The sequence below is a fragment of the Pistacia vera genome, unplaced genomic scaffold (assembly GCF_008641045.1).
Source record: "Pistacia vera cultivar Batoury unplaced genomic scaffold, PisVer_v2 Contig555, whole genome shotgun sequence".
Lineage (NCBI taxonomy): Eukaryota > Viridiplantae > Streptophyta > Magnoliopsida > Sapindales > Anacardiaceae > Pistacia > Pistacia vera.
In genome coordinates, this window is record NW_022196396.1 from 237,200 (window position 1) to 244,237 (window position 7,038).

General features: G+C 32.0%; 1 long non-coding RNA gene across 1 annotated transcript; it reads right to left on the minus strand.

The window, feature by feature from the left end:
* Positions 1-1,861: 1,861 nt before the first annotated feature.
* Positions 1,862-3,224, minus strand: LOC116108162. The gene is made up of 2 exons (XR_004124604.1): positions 3,142-3,224; positions 1,862-2,018 (listed from the first exon to the last, which is right to left on the minus strand). It is a non-coding gene; the product is annotated as an uncharacterized LOC116108162 (long non-coding RNA).
* Positions 3,225-7,038: the final 3,814 nt, after the last annotated feature.

A 7,038-nucleotide genomic window follows, 5' to 3' on the forward strand; every position in this document is an offset into this window, starting at 1 on the left:
TTCATTTTTTGGGAACATGGAAACCTTCAATGAACCAAAGAATTAAGACTCTACAAGAGAGTGCAAACTCAGAATGCACAAAACCCTAACCCTTTTTCAGGACTATATACATATTATTAATTGAACTATATATAAGCCCTATTTATAAATTAATCTTTTATTTTTCTCTCTTTTCAGCAATATATAATATGATTACTTGTGGTGCAGGTGTATATATATGCAACCAAAGATTTTAAATTTCATTTCTTTCGTATGAATGACATCAAAGGATGATGAAGTTGGACCACTGACGTTTATGGCATAGTTATATAGATAAAAATATTCATTCCAGCTGTGATTTCATTGCAATTAACTTATATATTTATAAGGATATTGAATATATAAGTCTTGTTTTAAGGTTTTTGCATGCAAGTGAACCAATTAATTAACACGAATATGCAGCTTGTCTCTCCTATAAGTCATCTCTATTTTTCTGGTTTAATTATAGGAGTTCTATAACCAGACCTCCATCCATTCTTTTATTATTGTGTAAGGGTTAAGATAAGATCCATATACAAATCAATGCTTTCAATCTACCTATATGAATTAATTATTACATACTGAAAATATAATAGATTAAGAGCAACGAAAGGGAAATCACTGAAAAAGACTACTGTCACATACATATAGGAGAGGTGATTCTACATATGATCAAATATATAGTCCTGCTATCCCTTAAATTAAATTTCATTCCATGGTTGAAAACAAGCTAATATTAATATGCTCAATTTGTTAATTAGGTTATGTTTTTATGTTTTTATGTTCTTATCTCTTGATTATCCGGAAGTTTTTTTATTTGGTTAATTTATATCAGAAAGGTTAGAGCAGCGAAATCTCACATCTCTTGTCTCCGTAATATTAATGGCCATCTTGTGGAAGATTCTTGAGTCGTTTCTGATCATATTGTGAGTTTCTATAAGGACCTCTTCAATGACACCAATTCAACTCAAATTCTAATGTTTTGTTCTCAGTTATTCCACATTTGGTTTTCTATAAGGACCTCTTCAATGATACCAATGATACCAATTCAACTCAAGATTCTAATGTTTTGTTCTCAGTTATTCCACATTTGGTTTCAGACATAGAAAATACTTGCCTCACAGCCATTCTCACAGCCGGTGAGATTAAATCTACAGTGTTTAATATGGATCCTGATAGTGCTCCTGGTCTAGATGGCTTTCCAAGATTGTTTTTTAAATCCTTCTGGGATGTTGTTGATCAATTTTTTGTGGATTCTTGGTTACATCCTGGGGCCAATTCGAATTTGATCACTCTAATTCCAAAAAGTCATGATGCAGATACTGTTTCTCAGTATAGGCCTATTGCTCTTGCTAATTGTATCTTTAAAGTTGATTCGAACTAGAGCTCTCTTTTATGAGATGAAGCATGTATACCACAACAGCACAATATCAGTTCAATTAATATACAACTTAAAGTTATCATTTTCGAAAGGGCTTTGATTATTAACCACATATATAATAATGGCCAAATATAATTTATTAAACAATGTATCTGACCCCTGAAGGAATTAACAACAGCAGTGTATATGTTTAATGTTGTTTTAATTAACTAATTCCTGAGATGTTTTCTGTTGTAGTTTCTTAATCAATTCATAACTCAAAAGGAGCCGATTGTCTAGCATTCAATCATATCAGGTTTTGGTTTGCTATACAAAACAAGCTATACTAATGAATTGTCAATTTTAGCAGAAATTTCTGCTGAAACAGCAATGAGAAATTAAAGCATCTCATCATGACTAAAACCTGAGGTGAAAAAAGAAGGGAAGACAGAGAAAAAGAAACCTTTTTGTGTGGAAAACGCATTAGAAAATCTGGTTCCAATGAATTACGTCGAAATTGGATGATCCACTAGTTCTCTTTTCTTAATCAATACAACTTTGATGAGTGCATGAAAGAGAAGAAATTTGGAAGAAATTCCGAAGAAGATTGATGGAAGATGACTTTCATGGTAGCCATGGCCTGCAGGAGACAAGCAAGAATTAACTGATAAGATATCACATCTTCAATGTTTGTTTTGGTTAATTCAAGAATAATAATTTATCCTATCAATCAGCTCAAATTATCCTTTTCATTAGGAATTGTTTAATTCTACTTTAGCAAAAGTTGAACAAAGCAAGTGAACCTATTTGGGTTAACTAACCCTTGTGCGTCAATAACAACTGCTTATGTCATTCATTCATGCATCTTAATTTCTCCAGTTCAATGAACTGTCCGGCATCCAACTTACTTTTCAGTTGAAAGGGAAAATGTACTATAGTATGCAATGAACATAACATATATATAAGCAAATAATGTTATATATCTATATAAGGCCCACAATTTTGATTTTGGTAGCAGTATCATAGAAAACTCAAATTTCTGAGTAATAATCATGCATATTCCTGCTGCCTCCAATTTTATAGTAAGCCATCATTTCTCTCTCTCTCTCTCTTTTAACACACTTGGGGACAGACAAGCACAAATCTCCATATATTTCTGGGCAAAAACAAAGCATATCAGAATCGGAGAATGATTACAAGAAGACAGACAAATTGTGAGGTTTTAATGGGTTGCTTCCTGTCATAGCCGAAGAGTTGGGCCACTAGTTCCTATCTCCATCTTTTTATCAAAAACCACCAATTGAAATCTACCTGTGCAGTCTCCAATTTGAGCTGGTATTAATTCTTCAAATTAATTAACAAGGTTATCCTTTTAAAGGGACCAGCTAGCCTATGCATTAATTAATACTAACTCCCCATCAATTAGTACAATGAAAAGAAGCCGAGATGCCGTTAAATTAACTAATAGCACTAACAAATGAGATGAGTGTATAATAAAATAGATACGAATAATATTATACCAATAATCATTTCTTACAAATTTTTTCTCATAATCTTGATATGATAATTCAAAATTGATCCGTTCATAACAGATTCTACATGAGTCTTATATAGATCCTACTAATTAATTATAAACTGACTAATTACGAACTACTACATTATGGTTGTGTGTGAAAATTTATGAAAAAGTATAGTAAAACAACTTTAAAAAACTTAAGAACTGACAATCATGCTGAATAACAACACAATTAATTAATTAATACCTCATTATTAATGTTAATAGAGATGGCCTCGTGAGTAAGCACCCATTATTTGCTTTAATTTTTGGCACCCACTCTCCACTTGGTCCTCGACTTTCGCATTTATATGCCCAATTGCTTCCTGACCAAACATCGAAGGGCCATAAATTAAAGGCAGGCAGCCGAGAGAGAGAGAGAGAGAGAGAGAGAGGCAAATAAATAGAAATACGATGAAATAAGAAGAGCTAAAACATCATGCATGGAGGTTTGCGAAAGCAAGAAAGAAATTAAAAGGAGTTGAGGGAATCTTGTCGCAGGAGCGGTGGCACCTGCCTTTGTTTGTGTTAAAACAACTGCTGCAAGTGCCGCCATCCTCCGATAAGATACTCTTCAACTTCTTGATATTATCTCACAGTCTTTGTATGTCTTCTTCATCCTCTCTTTATTTCTGAAACTTTCCCAACCTTTTACAGATCTTAAAGGAATGTATATTACGTGGTTAAGATTTGATCAAGAGGTACGCAAATATAACTCGATCTTCCTTCATTATATATCTTCAATGTCTTCTTGTTCACCTTCCCATATCATAAGCTTGAGGTTCATGAATAAATCCATGGTGATTGATACGTTTGTTTTACCTGTTCTTCTATTCGTTTTTTTGTGTTCCAACAAGAACCATTATCGTTTTCTTGTCAAAGGACATATTTTTTTGTTGTTATGCGGCTTGTAGTCCTATCATTATCAATTAAAATTAATGCTAGATGATATATGTATATATACCAGGTCAAACACGGATCATGTAGATGGAGTTTGAGGATAGAGTTGGATGAAGAAGATATTGTATAGATTTTTTTAAATAAATAATAATAATTGAGGTTTCATAGTTTCATCAACCACAGACATCATGCTATGAGATAAGGGGATTTCAAAACTTAGTATTGAAAAGGTTGTGCTAGTAGCCACCAGCTAGCTAGCTGTTCTACGTTGACAACTCAAATAGACTATCATCAATAGTAAATTTCAATTATATATATAAATAGTAAATTTCAATTATAATTATATATATAATTTTCATATAGCAAACTTCATCTTGGTTTTATAGAAATCAGGACAACTACATGTATAAGAGAATTTATGGGTCAATTAATTGTATACTGTAAATCTGTAATCTGTAAAAGCTTATAGTTCCTTCCCCTAATACGACCTGATCCCTCGTTGTTACCGTTTTGATTATCTTATGCATGTGTGTGGTCTTTAATTTGCACATGTACATGTATGTTTGTGTATGTAAAATTTACTTAAAAGCATACAATTGAAACAAGAACTATGTAAGATGTACCTGTGGAGCTATGGAGGAACAAGCGAAAGATTCATATATCAGCTGTCAGATTGGCCTTTTGAGGTACTTTAAACATATTCAAATTCTCAGCCTTATGTTAATGAAGAAGATGAGATACAGAACCTCGGTAGTGGCTAGGATGATAACATTGAGATATACTAGGAATCTCTCTCTCTGTCTCTCTTTAAGAAAAAGTTGATGTCCAGATGCAAGGGTGCAATTCTTGTTGCCATTTTTATTGTTCACATGATTCAGAGCAAGAACGCCAATCATGGATAAAAAAAAAGCATTAAAAATTAAGAGCAATGATGATTCTCTTATCTTATAAAAAGAAAAAGCAGCACGCTAGCTTTTGTTTATGTCATATATGATATATCTTTCAATGGTGGATTAAGAACATTAACTTAATTAATGTCCCCACTGGAAATTAAACATTAATGAATTTAAATAGTACTCGTACAAGTTTGTGTGTATCTTAACTAATCCTTTAAAACCTAAAGTTAAAGTCAAGTAAATCCTAAGAGTGATCACTCCTATTAGTGTATGGATGGGAGAACTCATCACTTTTTTACTATGAGGCCACCGGTGATTTTTCGTGTCAATATTATTAGATATATTTGTTGTTCCTTAAATTCCCCAAATAGTATTTCAATCTTCTTCCCTAATATGCAATTATTTATTCTGTCCTGCTAAAATCTTATTTTCTAATCAATTTGTCTCTCTTAAAATATACAATTTGGCAATTTGCAGTAGCAAATGGATCCTGTCACTTAACTCTATATGTATTAATATATAATCTATAACTATTCCTTGAGGTTTTATGAAAAGAAAATGAACTCAAGTTGGAAAATCTTTGGTGAGCTGTGCATCAACAGCTCATATCTGTCAAATTAATTATAAATATGATCACTTTTGAGAATGATTAGCTCGTGGAACTCTATATATATATATATATATATAGATATATATATATATAATATATATATATAATATATATATATATATATATATACACCACAGGAGGAAACTCAAAACTACACATCCACTCAGAATAAAACACATGCTCTCTTATGTGGTGTAAATTGATTAATCAACTCCCTTCACTCATTAAGCTATTACTATTGCCAACCTTTATCCAAAGGCTACAACTGAAAAGGAACGTTTAAAAGCTTTTTGTCTATAGTGTTTGTAAGTGAATAAATAATGAAACTTTGATTCCTCCATTAGTTCCTTTTACGAGGCTCTGGAAAATGGATATTCAAGTAAATTTCTGTGTCTTGTGGCCCTTAGTCATTTTTCTATGAGTTTAACAACTTTTTCCCACTCAAATAATGGTTTAATGACATTTTTTCACTCATACACTTTCAAAATATCACTTTATTACTTAAATTTATATTTCGACAATGAACAAAGAATAAATCGGTCCAAGTTGTTAAGGCTTTTAAAGAGAGAAGGCTGATAAATCTTTTGATGGTGAAATGTTAGATTTTTGTGGTTACGATTTATTGGAATTTGACATGGGAGAGATAATTGCGCAAACCCTAATCACTTGATTACCTCTGATTGATGGGGTTAGTGAGAGTAGAGTTTAAGAGGTTTTAGTGAATGATGATCGAGAAAGAGAATGATCGTAATGTGGGATCGCAATGATACCGGTATCAGAAATGAAATATTAATTTGGATAGTAAAATAATATTTTAAAAATATATCTCTAAAAAAAATATCACAAGGAAAAAGCCGTTTACTCTTTTTCTATGGACAGAAGAGTTGGATCTACCAGATCCCTCGATGGTCTTCATCAATAAGAAAAAAAAAAAAAGGTTGTGCCAACAACCAGTAGCTAGTTGCTTTCCGTTGACAAGTCAAATAGATTATCATCAATAGTAAATTTCAATTATATAATATATAAATTACAAAATTTTAGCAAACTTCATCTGGGTTTTATAAAAATCAGGACGTCTACCTATATAAGAGAATTATGGGTCAATTAATTGAATTACGTATAAGCTTATAGTTCCTTCCCTAAATATGATCTGATTCCTCGCTATTATCGTTTTTATTATCTATATATGCATGTGTGGTCTTTAATTTGCACATGTGTACATATATGGTTATTGTTAGTAATAAAATGAATAGTAGAGGAGCTTCTTGTAATTTGTGCTTTTACTAATCTTGTACGGTGTCGTTTTGCTCTTTGTACTTTACATTGGTTGTAACGACAGCTAAGTCTGATTTTAGTCTTCTTCTTCAAGTTGTTTGTATCTTCTTCTTCAACTCGTCTCTGCTTAAGCTCAGCCTTGAGTATAAAAGCATGAGCTTATTGTAACTGTTTTAGTTAATGAAAAATCAATAGCTCTTCTTCTCTCTTTCGTTGTCTATTTTTCTTTGAGGTTTATAGTTATGTATGTAACATAACATGTACTTAAAAGCATACAATTGAAACAAGAACAATGAAACATGTACCTGTGGAGCTATGGAGGAAGAAGCCAAAGATTCACTTTCTGATTCTTATGTTAATGAAGAAGATGAGGTACAGAACCTCAGTAGTGGCTAGGATGTTCACATTGAGATATACTTGGCAT